Genomic DNA, 16,544 nt, shown 5'->3' on the forward strand with positions numbered 1-16,544 from the left:
TAAGTATGGTAAGTTGTTTGAGAATAGTAGTACTCTAAAGGGTAACATTCTTCTCATTGGAACCGCAGTTCCTTACTCCTTAACACATTCCCATATAACTGCAAAGAAGGTAAAGGTCGAATACAAGGCAGATTAGTGGCCTTGTAATTCGCATCCAATGAATGTTAAAGAGGATAACTCACCCGTATTATTATCGTGGTTTGTAGCCACTCCAAAAAGAGGATCCTGCACACCGGAATGGAGGTCGTGTCATCCCGATTGTACATGAGTCCAGCTGCCTGATTCCGTGCATTAGACTACTCATTAAGTGGGAGCTTATTATATCTCTAAAGAGTAAACGTCATACCGCAGTTGCCCCACTCCACAAGCATGATGTTGTCTTCGATGGTAAACACACCAAAAACCATCGGATTAGGCGAACAGTGGAAGGTGCCGCACTTCAAAAGCATGATCCTGTCTCCGATACCCATCTCAACTTGGATCGGAGTCGGAAATATGGGAAGGTGTTAAGGAGTAAGGAGTAAGGGATTCTTTGGTCTGAGTTAGATGTTAGTTTGTGTAAGTGTGTGTGATGAGTAAGTGGAGTAGTCCGACTTTCTTTGTTGGTGGTCCTTGAAAAGGACTATGTGTTCAGAAAGTAGTAGTTTTTATAATTTATAAGTATGGTAAGTTGTTTGAGAATAGTAGTACTCTAAAGGGTAACATTTTTCGTGGAGTACTTTTTTGTACCCCACGAAAAGTGTTACCCTTTAGAGTACTACTCTTCTTAAACAACTAAAAATACTCCATAATTCTAAAAAGGACCACTTTCTCAACATATTGTCCTTTTCAAGCACCAACCAATAAAGAATGTGCGACTACTCAACTTACTTATCACACACACTTACACAAACTCACATATAACTCAGACCAAAGAATGTCTTACTCCTTACTCCTTAACACCTTCCTATATTTCCGACTCCGATGAGATTGCATCGTAGACAGGATCATGTTTGGAGTGTGGCACCTTCACCTTCGCCTACTCCGATTGTTTCCTCCCCATCGGAGACAGCATCATGCTTGTGGAGTGGGGCACTTGCGGTATGACGTTTAGTAACACAACACTATACAATAAATCCTACACTTTACGAGTACAACCAAACACAAATACTCGACTACTATCTCTCTTTCTCTACTATCAAATAATCTTGTGGTCCAGTTTCATGGGAAGTGGCGCATTAGTTATATGAACTTAATGAAATAATCCCACGATAGACAAAGCACTGAAAGATAGACCAGTGAAACACTGAAAGATAAACCGGTGGTGACCTCTATTTACGCCGTTCTCCAGATAAGGTAATTGGAACCGCAGTTCCTTACTCAGATCAAATGCTGGAGGAGACTAGATCACCACATGGTTGAGACACTTGGAAAAAATGAACAGGCACTATAATTTTTGCTGGAAGAGTTATACTGTCTTTACCAAGGATGAGAATGAGAAGAAGACGGATGATATTCCACCGACATAATCCGTTGGAGTGGGCTCCCTTAGGTCTTTGTATTCCTCTTGACAGACCCTCGGGAGACTGGATCGGGTGAAATAGCACTAAATGAATCTCGCTTTAGGATAGGGGTTTATACAAAAGGACTCTCATTTGGAGTGGTGTACAGCACCGATTCATGCTTTTGGAGGGCAGGATACTCTTTTTCGAGTGGCACCCCTTCGCTCTTTTTGGAGTGGTGGTGTATCGACTTTTTGCTGTGGTGGCGGATTATTGCATTTCTGTGTAATATACATAGCCTATTACCCACAAAACCTTATAACCCACCTTCAGTGTTTTTGGAGTGGCTAATCGACTGTTTGCTGTGTAATAAACATTGTTTATTACCCACAAAACCTTGTAACCCACAATTCTTATTACCCACAATTCTTATTACCCACAATTCTTATTACACAGACAGAATCAGGCTTTTGGAGCGTGCAAACTTAGGGATTTGGAGTAAAGTACCTTCGTTTTCGAGTGGCAGACCTTAGTTTTAGGAGTGGCAGACCCTCGTTTTAGGAGTTGGGTACCTTCGGTCTTTGGAGTGGGGTACCTTCGTTTTTCGAGTGGCGGACCTTCGTTTTTGGAGTTGAGGACCTTTGTTTTTTGAGTGGGGTACCTTCGGTCTTTGTCTTCGAGAGACAGGAAAATGAAATCGGAGAAAGAAAGAAAAAGAAAGAGGCTCTCAATCGTATCGTTGATATGCTAGGATACAACACTCTTTCTTGTCTTGTTCTTGTTTCTTATTGTAAGTACTTAGGCCCACTTATTCTTGACTTCGGGTTCTTATCGTAATTTATTCTAAGGACCTTGGTCCTTGGATTCTAAAACCTTTGTCATCCTTTAAGGGCCTTAGTACCATGGTTCTTGGTTCTTTGTTCTTTTACTTAGAACTAGGGTCTTGATCCATGTTCTAGACCTAGATCTTTCTCTTGTTCTTGGTACTTTCTAGGTATTTATTCTGTTATTGATTTATTCTCCAAGACACTCCCCTTAGGATTTACGGCACTAGCCAAATACCTGACAATTCTGTGTCTAAGGCTTGTTACTCAGTGATAGATCGACTACACTGCATTGTGGACACATCGTGTTTTAGGACATTAATCACGAGGCTAGGTAGTAGTTACCCTGCACGTAGGATCCGTCCTATGAAAGGCTGTTGATCATGTGAGTAACTTGTTTAGGTGGCATGTACCGAGGGGTAGCACTCCCTCACCATAGGTTACTTCATGGCCTGTGGGATAGGTTCACCAGTTAGCCTTTGCAATGGTACAAGGTGGGGAAATTGCGAAGGCTACGTTTTCTGCCCAGGTCTTTGTATCAAGAGTGTGGAAACTCTAGGTACAAAAGTAAATAATTGGTTTCCTGCTCGGTTAAGGATGTGATGAGAGACTACAAGTAGGTTGCTTAATCGTGACGAGAGGGTACTCTAGAGTTTAGAAGTAATAGAGGAATTATGGACCTAGGGAATCATGTATCTCGTTCCCCCTTCCCTCGTTAGATGAATTTGGCATATATTAATACACATTTTGATTTCCCTCTTATTTTATACACATTGATTGGCAAAATTTTTCCTAGAGATTCAGGGTGTGACATGATGAAATCAAAACCCCATAATTGTTCTCCCAACAGGCATTGAGTAATTCTTACGAAAGAAGTCTTGCGCAATTCGTATTTGAAACTATAGTTCTAGAATTTTTTGAACTGATCTATTCTACCTCACCTTAAAATTTCAAAGGTCCTCGTAAAAAGTTTGAAAGTTCAACTTAAAAAAATAAATCCGGAATTTAGTACCTTGTTGGACTTGGGTGCTATACCATATGTAATCTATGAATTGCTTTCTCTATTTTATATTTTCTACCGGAAAGTATTCATATTTTGTTGTCCATTTTATAAAAGTGTTTTAAAAATAAATGAAATATTTATTGTTCTTGGACTTATAACTATTATCTATTCAAGGAATTTTGTTATTGAAAATCTAATAGATAACCGAAATTAGTTAAATGATTAAGTTTTTTACAACCATAGCATGCATTTACGTAGTTTCTTGCATGTACTATAAGTATGTTTATTCACATGTCCAACACAAATTGGTAGTTAAGCTGAAGGTTGATTAGGAAATGATAAAGAATATTGTCATTTTCTTTCTTTTCACGATGGCTTAGTTGGGGCTCATGTTTCAAGGGTCGCGTTACCACCACCAGGACCTTCTAGATATTACATTCATGTGGTTAACGGGCTAAGCAAACTTGGGCTGCTTGTGCATTGTCAGTCTAAAGACGATGACTTGGGGTATCATCATTTGCTTAATCATGGAGATGATTACCAATGGAACTTCAAAGTTAACTTTTGGGGAACAACCCTCTATTGGTGCAAATTGGAGATGCCACATGTATATGTCTCTTTTGAAAGCTTTTGGCCTGAAACGCAGCACTTATGGCTCCATGATAGGTGCAAACATGGAACTGTAGGAACTTGTATTTGGACGGCTAAAGATGATGGAATTGACTTGAGAAACTTTCTTGCTAATGTTGATGAATTGATTCACAAGTGGATCTATAAAAGATAGAGAAGCTTTATTATCTCCTTTTGGTGGAATTATCCTTGAGGAAGAAATGAAAAATAATGGGATAACACAAAAGGTTTTTTTTTGAAATGTATTTGATAATGAAGTGTATGGTTATTCTACAAAATTTTAAATTATGAAGAAAAAAAATTTGTATATGAATACAAGTTTTCAAAATTGTAATATGGGTGAATAAATTGTAATTGGTGTGTGAGAGGTTGGCCGGGAGAGATGAGATTAGTAGGTTTTTTTTTCCCTTTTTATTTTTATTTTTTTTATTGTTGTTACACCATATGCATGACGTGACCATTTTATGTAGATCTATTCTTTAAAATAATGAATAAAATGATGTCTTGGACTTATACGTTTGCATGAAGAGCCCTAAAATATAACAATGAAAAATATTTAATATGAAATATAAATAAAACCAAAGAAAAGATTAAAACAATGGTGTAATCTAACGTAATATCTAAGGAGTGAAAATGCAACTACACTAACAAAGATTCCGTAATCTTTAACGCGATGTCGTCGTCAACCATACATTGGTGTCTTGCCTCTACCTGAAATTTAAGCATAACACAAGGCTTGAGTATTTTATGAAATACTCCTTAAGTGACCCAATATTGGGGTTGGTGAATGCAAACACATGCATAGATGAGACATATAATTTTGAATTATATTCTCTTCGCCGACTTTCCAATCAGAAAAAATTGGATATGTGGTATTTCTCTACACACGTTCTACATGTGCGAGCATGGACTCACTAGGTGGGCTTGCGCACCCTCTGAGCCTACTGGTTGGACTAGCTCCTTTGGATAATCATTTTCGTCTCATAGTGTACGCATCCATATTTCATCATAAAAGGGAAGTATCCCAGCGCACGTGAACATACAAATATGCTTGAGGTCCACATATTTTTCTTCGTTGCGTAATAAATCATGCAGGACAATCCTCATTCTTTCATCACACATCACACTCAGTCATGTAACACTGCTAATATTCTTGCTTAAATTAGAGGCATCATCACATGAATGTCATAAATAACATGTGTGGAAGTTTGAAATAAAATATTTACAAATGAAGCCATGAACTTACATGTTTAATTTAAAATAAGAGAACTAACATAGTCTTTGAACATGAAAAATGAAATAATCATCCTATCAACTACTAAATGAAAATCAATGCATACTACTTCTCTATCATGAATTCTTCCATGGTAATTTTAGAATTCACCGTCACCTATGCAGAACCGCTTTATCTTTACGTGACAAATAAGGGTAGCTTGTGGCTTGAATATTTTAAGAAATACTAAATAAGTTACCCCGGGATTAGTAATGCAATACACACATTTAATGATGGGACATATCCTTTAAAACTATGACTTGACCTTGGACTCTTTTCAATTCCAGACATGGTTGGATGCGTAAAGCCCAAATTTTGGGCACAAGGCTCAATACATTAAAATAAACCCTAGGTTCAGCTACATAAACCCTAGCCCAAGCCCAATAAATTAAAAATTAACCCTAGGCCCAAGCCCAATACAGTAAAAAAATAAACCCCGGGGTTCAGCTACATAAAGCCACAAAAGCCAGCCACCCATGTAATAGAGCACGAAGCCTAAGTCGAGGCAGCCACTCACAAACCCTAGCCGTTACCTTGTTCTTCCTCTTTATCGTCATCTTCTTCTTCAAATCGTCATTCCCGTCCATCGCTCGCGCTGTCATATGTCACCATCGCCAACGTCATCCCGCGCTGCCACGACCAGTCACTGTCGCACATCGAATTGTCATCGCCATCACCAATTGAACACTATCGTCATCGCCAGAACCACTATTTGGAGGAGTAAACGTAACCAAGGTACAATGCGTCAGCCAACGAAGTTACAATGTGGTTTCTTTTCTGAATAGTTCGAATTTGACTCAACCTCTACGTAGGAAGAAGGTAAGTAATAAAACTCTATGATTTATAGGAGTCGTTGTATCATGTCAAGTTGGGTTGGTTAAACTTGGGTGTTTAAATGTAGGCTCGATCTAAGTCGAAGTTGGACCAATATCTGTAGGGTCGATTAGAAAAGAAGCTCTCCAAGTAAGAGGCCTTCCTATTGAAACTTAACTGTTTTTTTTTTCTTTTCCATAGGGGTTGAATATGTTTGGTATTGTATGGTTGAGTGTTGTATGATAGGATAGATGTTGACTATAAAAATAAATGTTTTGAGACCTATTGCATGCATAATTATGTTTGATGATTGAAAATATATCTGATATGAGTTGTGATATGAGTTGTGTGTGACATAATGTCTAGTTGCTCATGAAAATAAACAGTTTGGGACATAATGCATGCATGTTACCTTTGATGATTAAGGAGGCTGTGGTTAGGGTTACATGGTGTGTGTTTTAAGTGATCAACCACTAATGGTTACTCTACGAGGTGATTTAAGAAAATGGTTATCAAGGTAAGGGTTACACGCAATGTGTTTCGGGTAACCAACCATTGATAATCATTTTAAGGAGTTAGGAGGGATGTTGATTTTCATGTGGTAAGGTTACACGCTGTATGTATCGGGTAACCATGCACTAATGGTCACTCTACGGGGTGATTGCAGAAAATGATTAACAAGGTAAAGGCAAGACACCTCTATATGGTTGATGACGACATTGCAAGTAAAGACCGAGGCACATGCATAGGATAGTGATATTTCATTTCTTAGACTTTAGCGTATAGGATGTTTTTAATTTTAATATTTTATTGGTTTTACTTAGTTTTGTTATGTTGCTTTAAATATTTTTTTTTTTTAAGAATGTAAGTTCATGACAGTGTTTTATGATGAAGTTTTAAATGTTTATTTTCGCATAAGAGAGTATGTTAGGATGACATTAGCCACTTTAGGTTAGTATAAATCTAGGGTCATTATAGAGAAAGTGCCCCTGCACGGATGATGGTGAATGTTAGAATGGCCATGGAAGTCAAGATAGATAGTAGTATGCATTGATTTCATTTAGTAGTTGATAGGTGACATTTCATTTTTATATTAAAAAACTATGTTACTTTTTGTAACACTTGAACTTAGGAGGTATTAACGTCCTTTGTTTTCCTACTTAGGATCCAAATATATGCATGATAATTAGGTCGTGATTTTTTATTGTAGGCTAAAGAGACCGAGGCTCGAGTCGATGAAGAAGGAAACTATGCTCGAGATAGTTGTAAGATTAAAAAAAAAACGGACAAGATCAACATAGGAATAAGGTCATTTCGCCCCTACTCCTACCTGAGGAGTCTGGATAGTTGAGTCATCACAAGAAAGCGAAAGAAAGGGGAGGAAAAGAATAAGGGATAAGAAGAAGTTAGGATTTTGAAAGAAAAGAAGAACGGAGAAATCGGCTGCCTCAAATCCGCCGTTGGAGATCGAATCGAAGGCAAGAAACTTCGAATCAAGACTCCTCTTGGTGATAGAAGAAGAGTTTGGGGGGTGGATTGCCCCATTCTGACTAGAAAATCCGAGAATGGACAAGGTAAGACTATGACCTTTTCGTTTCGATTTTTCCTAGATCTAAGGAGTTTCTTGAACGATAGATCTGGAGTTTTGAGGTGTCTAATTAAAAGAGGACTCACATAGGTTTCTTGAAGAAATCTCGAACAAAAATTGGAGCTTGATCGGAATTCGGGTGAACTGGTCAAGAATAGAAAACGTGAGTTTTTTGGTATCTTTGAATGGATTTAATTCATTCTATATTCAAGAAAAAAATAAAAGAAAAATATGTCGATGTAGGTGAATAAAAAATTTACGACTTTGGTGAAGAAACCAAGTCAATCCAAGTTATGTGCGAAAAGTTACGAAAATCTGAACTTCGATGTAGGTGACTGAACTTGATAGGAATTTAGTATAGGTAAATAGAGAGTTTTGAGAGATTTTCTCAATTTTTTTTTAAGCCAACTTTTCAGATAAGTTGATCACAATATTCATATAGTCATATTTACGTGTTCATGCAAATTTGAGATTATCAAATTTTGATACTAAAAATTTCACTCAAATTTGTGGGATTATGTGGCCAGCATGCAAGTTTAAGTTTACCAAAGTTTGACACTCAAAATTCCACTCAAATTTGTGAGGTTTATTGAGTAAACATGCATGTTTGGTTAAACAAAATTTTGACACTCAAAATTCCACTCAAATGTGTGGGATTATGTGGCAAACATGCAAGTTTGGTTAAACCATATATTAACACTCAATATTCCACTAACTCAAATATGGATTCTTCCCTGAGGTGAAGTCAAGTTATTTTCATTCAACAATTAATTTAAATAATTAATTTCAAATCAAAATAATATTAAAGGATTAATTAAACAATTTAATTAATATTTAACATTAAATAAAATGTCAATCCCAATCACCTATTGTTTATGAATCCCTCTTCCTAATTAAAATATTTAAATCTTATTTAAATATCTCCAATTATCTCTTTTTGTTTAATTCATAATTAAAACAAAATGCGGTTAAATATATCATATATATATATATATATATATATATATATTTAGCATGTATTCCTTAATTTGAATTCGAATACTTTGAACTCACTCGTCACACTATTCTAAGGTTTAGTCCGATATGAGCTAGCAGAGGGACCTAATGGACCTACAGGTCATGGGGTCCAACGATCTTAGATTAACCGGCTAAACGCATTAACCTTGTTAACAAACATTCGTCAACTACTAGGACACTCCACTATAGCCTCCCCACTATAGATATATTTCTGTCCATTTGATATAACCATGATTAGTAAATCAATCCTTCACAGGTTGTTCGTAACTAGAGCTGGGTCAATTTACCGTTTTACCCCTAAAGTTACTTATTGTTCCTTAAGTCCCACTGATCCTCTAATGAACAATTGGTTTGTGGTCCAACCACCAAACCAAATCCCTCTCGGGTCAATGAGAGGCTGGGGCCCCTTGTTCAAGACTTGGAGTCAATACTTAAGGGAACAACCTCTCTACTATATCTAAAAGCGGGTAGGAGAGAGTTCCATCTTACACCCTATGTCCCCAATTATTCAACCAGTCTTACCTCTGGAATGGAAGGCTTATTGAGTCGACGAAATCGGGCCACTCTCACCCATGAAAATCTAAGGATAATTCTGAATAAACAGGAGTTCATAGTTAGCTCAGGATTAAGATCGAGTTACCTAGGTCATCGAGTGAAAAAATAAGTCTCAACAGTAAACAACATTATAAAGTGAGAGTGGTTTTCTTAATGGTCCGATCATATGCAATACTCATTGCATAGGACGTCCCCACTCACATGTCTCCACATGTACAATTTAGTGATCACATTGTTTATATCATATACAAAAGTGGGCCGCATCAATAGTGTTCCCAGAATAAGGTACTCAGCCTTATCCTTGTACTATAGATCATTTTGACTATATACTTGAACTTAATTCACTCTTATGTCTCTACATATAGTTCAAGTAATCATACTATAGCCAGAGTGTTCTTAGTTTATTGGATTTAGATTAATGATAGTGAACATTCACTTTATTCAATAACAATCTTTACTGAATAAACATTAATAATAACTTTATTGAAAACGTAATAGGTTTTTGTTTACAAACTATGAGTTTTAAGGACATAAAACCCAATAAGGTCTTAAAACCCAATAGGTTAGATGTGTAAAGCCCAAATTCTGGGCCCAAGGACCAATACATTAAAATAAACCCTAGGGTTCAGCTGCATTGTTCTTCCTCTTTATCTTCATCTTCTTCTTCTTTAAGTCGTCGTTGTCGTCCATCACTCGCGCTAGCGCCACCATCGCCCATGCCGCTCGCGCCGCCACCGCACATCGGACGACCACCACCAGTCGCTGTCGCGCATCGAATTTTCACCGCCATAACGAATTGAACACTGTCGTCATCGCCAGAACCACTATTTAGAGGAGTAAACATAACCAAGGTACAATGCGCCAACCAACGAAGTTACAATGTGTTCTTTTCTGAATAGTTTGGATCTGACCCAACCTCTACATAGGAAGAAGGTAAGCAATAAAATCCTATTTTTTGTAGGAGTCGTTGTGTCACGTCAAGTTGGGTTGGTTAACTTGGGTGTTTCAATGTAGGCTCGATCTAAGTCGAAGTTGGACCAATATCCATACGGACGATTAGAAAAGAAGCACTCCAAGTAAGAGATCTTCTATTGAAACTTAACTGTTTTGTTTTTCTAAAAGGGTTTAATATATTTGTTATTGTATGGCTAAGTGTTACGTGATACGATGTATGCTGACTATAAAAATAAATGTTTTAAGACCTATTGCATGTATAATTTCTGTTTGATGATTGAGAATATATCTGATGTGAGTTGTGTGACATAATGTATGGTTGCTCATGAAAATAAACAGTTTGGGACATAATACATGCATGTTACCTTTGATGATTAAGGAGGTTGTGGTTAGGGTTACACAATGTGTGTTTTCGGTAATCATCCACTAATGGTCATTCTACAAGGTGATTTAAGAAAATGGTTATCAAGGTTAGGGTTACATGCTACGTGTTCCGGGTAACCAACCATTGGTAATCATTTTAAGGAGTTATGATGGATGTTGATTTTCATGTGGTAAGGTTACACGCTGTGTGTATCGGGTAACCAGGCACTAATAGTCACTTTACGAGGTGAATGCAGAAAATGATTAACAAGGTGAGGGTTACACGCTATGTCTTTCGGGTAACCAGACATTGATAGTCTTTTTAAGGAGTAAAGGTAGATGTTGATTTTCATGTGGTAAAAATTACGCATGTTGAGTTTTGGGTAATTAACCACTAAGATCACTCAATTTTGTTTGATTGTCATGTGATTGTTTATGTGTCTGATCTCAATAGAGGAGTTCGTTATTGAGTATTTTAATACTCATCCTTTTTTTTTTAAATGATTTTAAGGCAAGGTGTAGGCACGGGAGTGACGAGTAGGGTGGGAAAGTTAGTCATGGGGCAAATTGAGAATTTTATGGTTTCATTGATAGATGTTTCCGCACTTAGTTGTTGATTGACTTAAGCTGTGTTAGAGGACACCGAGTTTATGGGAACTAGTGTGTAATAGCCCAAACCCACTACTAGCAGAAATTGTTATATGATAATGTAATGATGTTCTATAATGGTGTGATATTATTATATGATGATGTGATGATGTATATGATGATATGAGATGATGATATGAAATGATGATATGAGATGATGACATGACGATGACATGGTATGATGACATGATGATGATGATACATTATAACATGATGATATAAGTTGCTTGATTATGAGATGACTTAATATGATGATATTCCCTATTAAGTTGATGTAGATGTATTAGATGCCACGATGTATTATGACGACAATTTTTCTAAGACACAACCCCAATCGATGTTAATGATGATGAACGTATGAAGGCCAATGCATGCATGTTACCTATGGTAATGTGTGAATGATGTATCGGGTTGTGTCATAAAATAATTTAAAGATAATCTGTAGGGATCTCATGCATATTTTAGTCATATACATCGGGTTACTTTCTCTTTTATGATGATGAGTATGGACGCGTACACTACGACGATGATGATCATGCCTCGTATGATACTCGAGGGTCTGCTAACGTCCAAATAATCAGTTACGGACAACTAGCCTGATTATGATGCGTCCCGGGATATGGACTGCTTGGAGACTCACGTTCACACGTGTGGGTAATGTGTAGGAAAGTACTACACATCTAATCATGGGTTACATGTGTTAGCATTACCAGACTCTAATAGTGGGGTCACTTACTGAGTATTTTTTAAAATACTAAAACCATGTGCTACATTTATTTTAGGTAAAGGTAAGACACCTCTATACGGTTGATGACGACATTGCAAGTACAGACCGTGACACATGCATAGGATAGTGGTCATTGGATAAGGTTAAGTAGGTAAACCAAGAAATGATATAAAATGACCATAATACCCCAAAGGTAATTTACCTTTGGTTCATGAACTAGATAACCTCCAAATATTATTAAACTCTGTCCCTTGGAACGCATGAAACCTTGGACAAAGGTTGTCAGGTTCATGACTAGTACTGTAAATCTTAGGGGGAGTGTCTTGGAGAACGAACCTGAGGAGAACAAGAACCTAGAAAGTACCAAGAACAAGACAAAGATCAATGACTATAACATGGATCAAGATCTAAGTTCCCAGACCAAGAACAAAGAACTAAGAACCATAGTACTAAGGAGGCCCTTAGATTATAAATAAAGTTTAAGGATCCAAGGACCAAGGTCCTTTGGCTAGATCATGATATGAACCCACAAGTCAAGGATAAGAACTAAAGAGCCTAAGTACTTCCAACAAGAACAAGAAAAAGAAAAGAAAGAGTGTGATACTCTAGCATATCAAGGACACGATTAAGAGCCTACAAGTAGGCTACTTACTGAGTCTTTGTACTCATTCCTTATTTTTCATATTTTTCAGGTAATAAAGAGCTTTTCGAGGTCGGGAATGGACTCTGGAGTAGGTGTCGTAGACAAGTTTCACCCGTCATCCTCAACCTTTTTATTTTAAAATATTTTGTGTCCATTCCGTATTTTGTGTCTTGATGGTTGGGTTGTGGTTTAAAAACTTATGTATGAACTTTATTTTGATATAATGTATATTATATTTTAAATTTTCTTGTTTTAGTTCGCTAAAAAATTTTCCGTCTTTTATGAAGTCATCGAGTCAGCTTGGTCCTTACAACTTATCTTTCCAAGAAATATATAGCAAGTTGTTACATCCAAGTTAAAATATGTTATATTTGGACCAGAGTTTGAATCCAACAAAACCTACCCTACAAGGATCTTTTTGTTGATAATGACTTAACCTACTCTCTACTTTTCTAACCTGAAGTCTGCGCTTCTACCCGAATCGCAACCTATGCATTGGCTCACTACCGACACGTGTCTTGTCCCCAGCCACTGGCATACTTGGCTCAACTTCGCTAGTCTCTAACAGCTAAAAAAAAGTCATTTGATTTGGGTTAGATGTTTTAAGAACGATTTCAATGTTTTTGACCCTCTCGAAGCTGAATTTGATCTTATTTAAGGGAAAGGTGAGTACAATGTTCAATTTCTCAATTGAAGTTAAATTAGGTTAGGAAAGAATTTTCTAATGAAACAAGGTGAATGTTTTAATAGGGTGAAATATCTCTACGATTCTTGAATCAAACTTTGAGGGATGAAATCAAGTGTATTCGAGTATTAGATAGAACGTCGACTAAGGTCATCCATGTAAGTGGTCTTACAAAAGTCATGGTAGAAGTTTGTGTTATGTAAGATGACATATGCTCAATGACTCTACACGTGTCATATGTTTGATATGTGTGAGATGTTTATGATATGATATGGTTGATAATATGATATATGTCTATGATATGATATGTTGAACTATATGATATGTTGAATGATATGACATATGGAACTATACGATATGTCAAAGGTTATGATGTGTTGCATGACATGATATAATACGATGTATTACATGAATGATAAGGAGTAAAAAGTTTTGACATGATACACATCCCAGACATGTTTTAAAGACTTTGCTATAAAATTATATGATATGAAGGAAAATGGAGGGGGGTTGTCTTACATGATTTAACTAATGTAAAAAAGTTGGGATCTCATGCTTGTATGCCACATGCATTGAGATATTTTTTCCTTAGGATTAGTATGAACGTGTAATTTTGAAAAGAAAAATGATCGTCAGTTTAACAAGATGCTACAATGGCCGCTACTCCTTTTGGTTGTCCGACAATAGCACTAGAGATGCTAACCAACAAGTACGAGGCCCAGAAAGTGTGCAAACCCCCTCGTGGGTCCATATTTGCACGTATGGGGCATGTGCAGAGTAGTAAATACGCAACCTATGGCCCAGTTAGGATAGTCACCTATGGGAATACGGATTTAAAATGATAGGTCTGATGACCAAGTTAAGATATTCACCTAAGAGAATACGATTTTAAAATGATAGGTCCAATTCATGTTTCATGTCTTTGCCTTCCTTAACCCCAATAGTTGGGTCACTTGCTGAGTATTTCTTAAAATACTTAAGTCACATCTACTTCTATATTTCGAGTAAAGGCAAGACACTCATGCACGTTTGACAGCAGCATCACAATTCAAAGACCATGACACATGCATAGGGTGGTCATATTTAATTTCGTAGATTTTAGGTTAGTATAGGGCATTGTTGTTTTATTCTTACCTATGAATATTTTAATTATTCTTAAACAAGTCAATGATATTGTTTTATGAAGATATTTTAAATGAATATTTCTATCCATGATGTTACGTCATGCATGTGTTAGCGACTTTAAGTTATTTGAAAACTAGGGTCATTTAAGACATGATTTTATAAGAGTTTGTGCACACATATTGTCGAGTATAATATTTAGGAATAAATGGGGATTGTCTTGCATGATTTATTTAAAATGAAAAATTATAAGGACCTAATGCATAATTGTATGTTCACATGCATCGGGATACTTACCCTTCAATATGAGTATGAATGAGTACACTATGAGATGAAAATGATAATCATGTTCATTATGGTGCTACGATGTTCACTATTCCCTCTATGTTTCTGGCAACAACAGTATAGTTGCTAGCCCGACCGGCAGCATAGGAGGTGTGCGAGTGGTGGGCCCATACTCGCACGTGTGGGTCATGTTTATTTAAATTTCACATTGGTTATTTCATTATTTTGTTTTAAATCTTTTAACAAAACGTGTAAGTTGATGACATCATTTTATAAATAATTTTAAATGAATGTTTCCAAATAGAAAGTTTGTGTCATGCATATGGTAGCGACTCTATTTCAGTAGGAAATTCGAGCCATTATAGTTGGTATCAAAGCTCTAGGTTATAGATTCTATAGACTAGCATATGAGGTAAGCTTAACAAGTTCCATGGTCCCACAGCCGATACTCTGTCACCGTCACGTACGTTATGTATAAGACAACAAAAAAATTAAGGTAAATGTCACCGATTAAATATATTGTTACTACTGGGTCATTGTTTGGTGTAATTCCTGATTGAATGTGTCACCATTGATTGTACCACTATTGACTGAGTTCTATATTTGTCATGATATTATGTGAAAAATGATTTAAACCAAAAAGCAATAGTCTTAAGAATAAATATATGGTAGTTTTAGAATCATGGCACCTAGAGCCGCGAAAGAGGACGTGGAGGAAGGGGACAACCTCCTGTTAAAGAACGGGTAGAGGTAGAGAGAACCTAGCTTGTGAAGGATATGTAATTCAACTATTGCAGCTACACCACCCTTAGCAGCACTGAAGGCTAGAATAGACCCCAAGACTAACCTAATGTAGGAATCATTCGAAGCCATGATGAAAATGGTGGTGGCTACGCAACAAGCCAACAGTCGTAGTCCACGCGAGAAGCAAGGTACTTATGGAATTTTAAGCAGTATGATCCATGTACCTTTAGTGGGACCTCAGGAGACCAAAGAAAGGCACAATTGTGGTTAACACAATGGAGACGATCTTCTTGTTAATGGAATATTTGGATGATCAAAAGGTGTAACGCATGTCGTTAATGCTGAATAATGACTCAAAGCTATGGTGGATGGATAGCTAAGAGTTTTTCAGCCCAAATGGAAGTTGATACCATGGTCTCAATTTAAAGAGGTATATTTGACGGAGTATTACCCAAAGGTAGCCCAACATCGAAGCAATAGGAGTTCACTCAGCTAACACAAGGTTGATGCCCCATTGACACCTATGCAAGAGTATTTATGAGGTTGAAACAGTTTACACTGAAGTTGGTGGATACAAAATTGAAGATAGCTGAGAGGTCCATTCTGGGCTTGGACGCAAAGATTGGTGTACTGTGGAGGTCATAGATCCAACCACTTATGTTGTCGCCCTAAGCGTAGCTAAGGCTATGGAGGAGTCTCAAATTGAGGAACGTTGAGAGTTAGCAGTTACTATAGGACAGAAACGGTGGTATTTATTGAGGGAGCTAAATTGTCTACCACTGTCATGTAGACAACAACAAACAATAGATATTGCACGGACCAAGAGAGGGCAAGAGGAAATGAGAAACCACAATGCCATGCATGTGGACAGCAGATATTGCACGGACCAAGAGAGGGCAAGAGGAAATGAGAAACCACAATGCCATGCATGTGGACAGCAGTATTGAGGTAGGTGTATGGTCAAATCCAAAGCTTGAGAAACCACAATGCCATGCATGTGGACAGCAGTATTGAGGTAGGTGTATGGTCAAATCCAAAGCTTATTCTAGGTGTGGCCAGGAAGGCAATCTTGCTAAGAATTTCATTAGAAGGAGAATGGAAAACTCGGTTAACCCGCCAAGGGACTTAGGTGGTATAGAGAAACTCATGCAGACTTGCTCTCAGGCAAGAGCATCTGCTTCGACCAGTA

Source organism: Cucurbita moschata, unplaced genomic scaffold (genome assembly GCF_002738365.1).
Source record: "Cucurbita moschata cultivar Rifu unplaced genomic scaffold, Cmos_1.0 Cmo_Scf00071, whole genome shotgun sequence".
NCBI classification, from domain to species: Eukaryota; Viridiplantae; Streptophyta; class Magnoliopsida; order Cucurbitales; family Cucurbitaceae; genus Cucurbita; species Cucurbita moschata.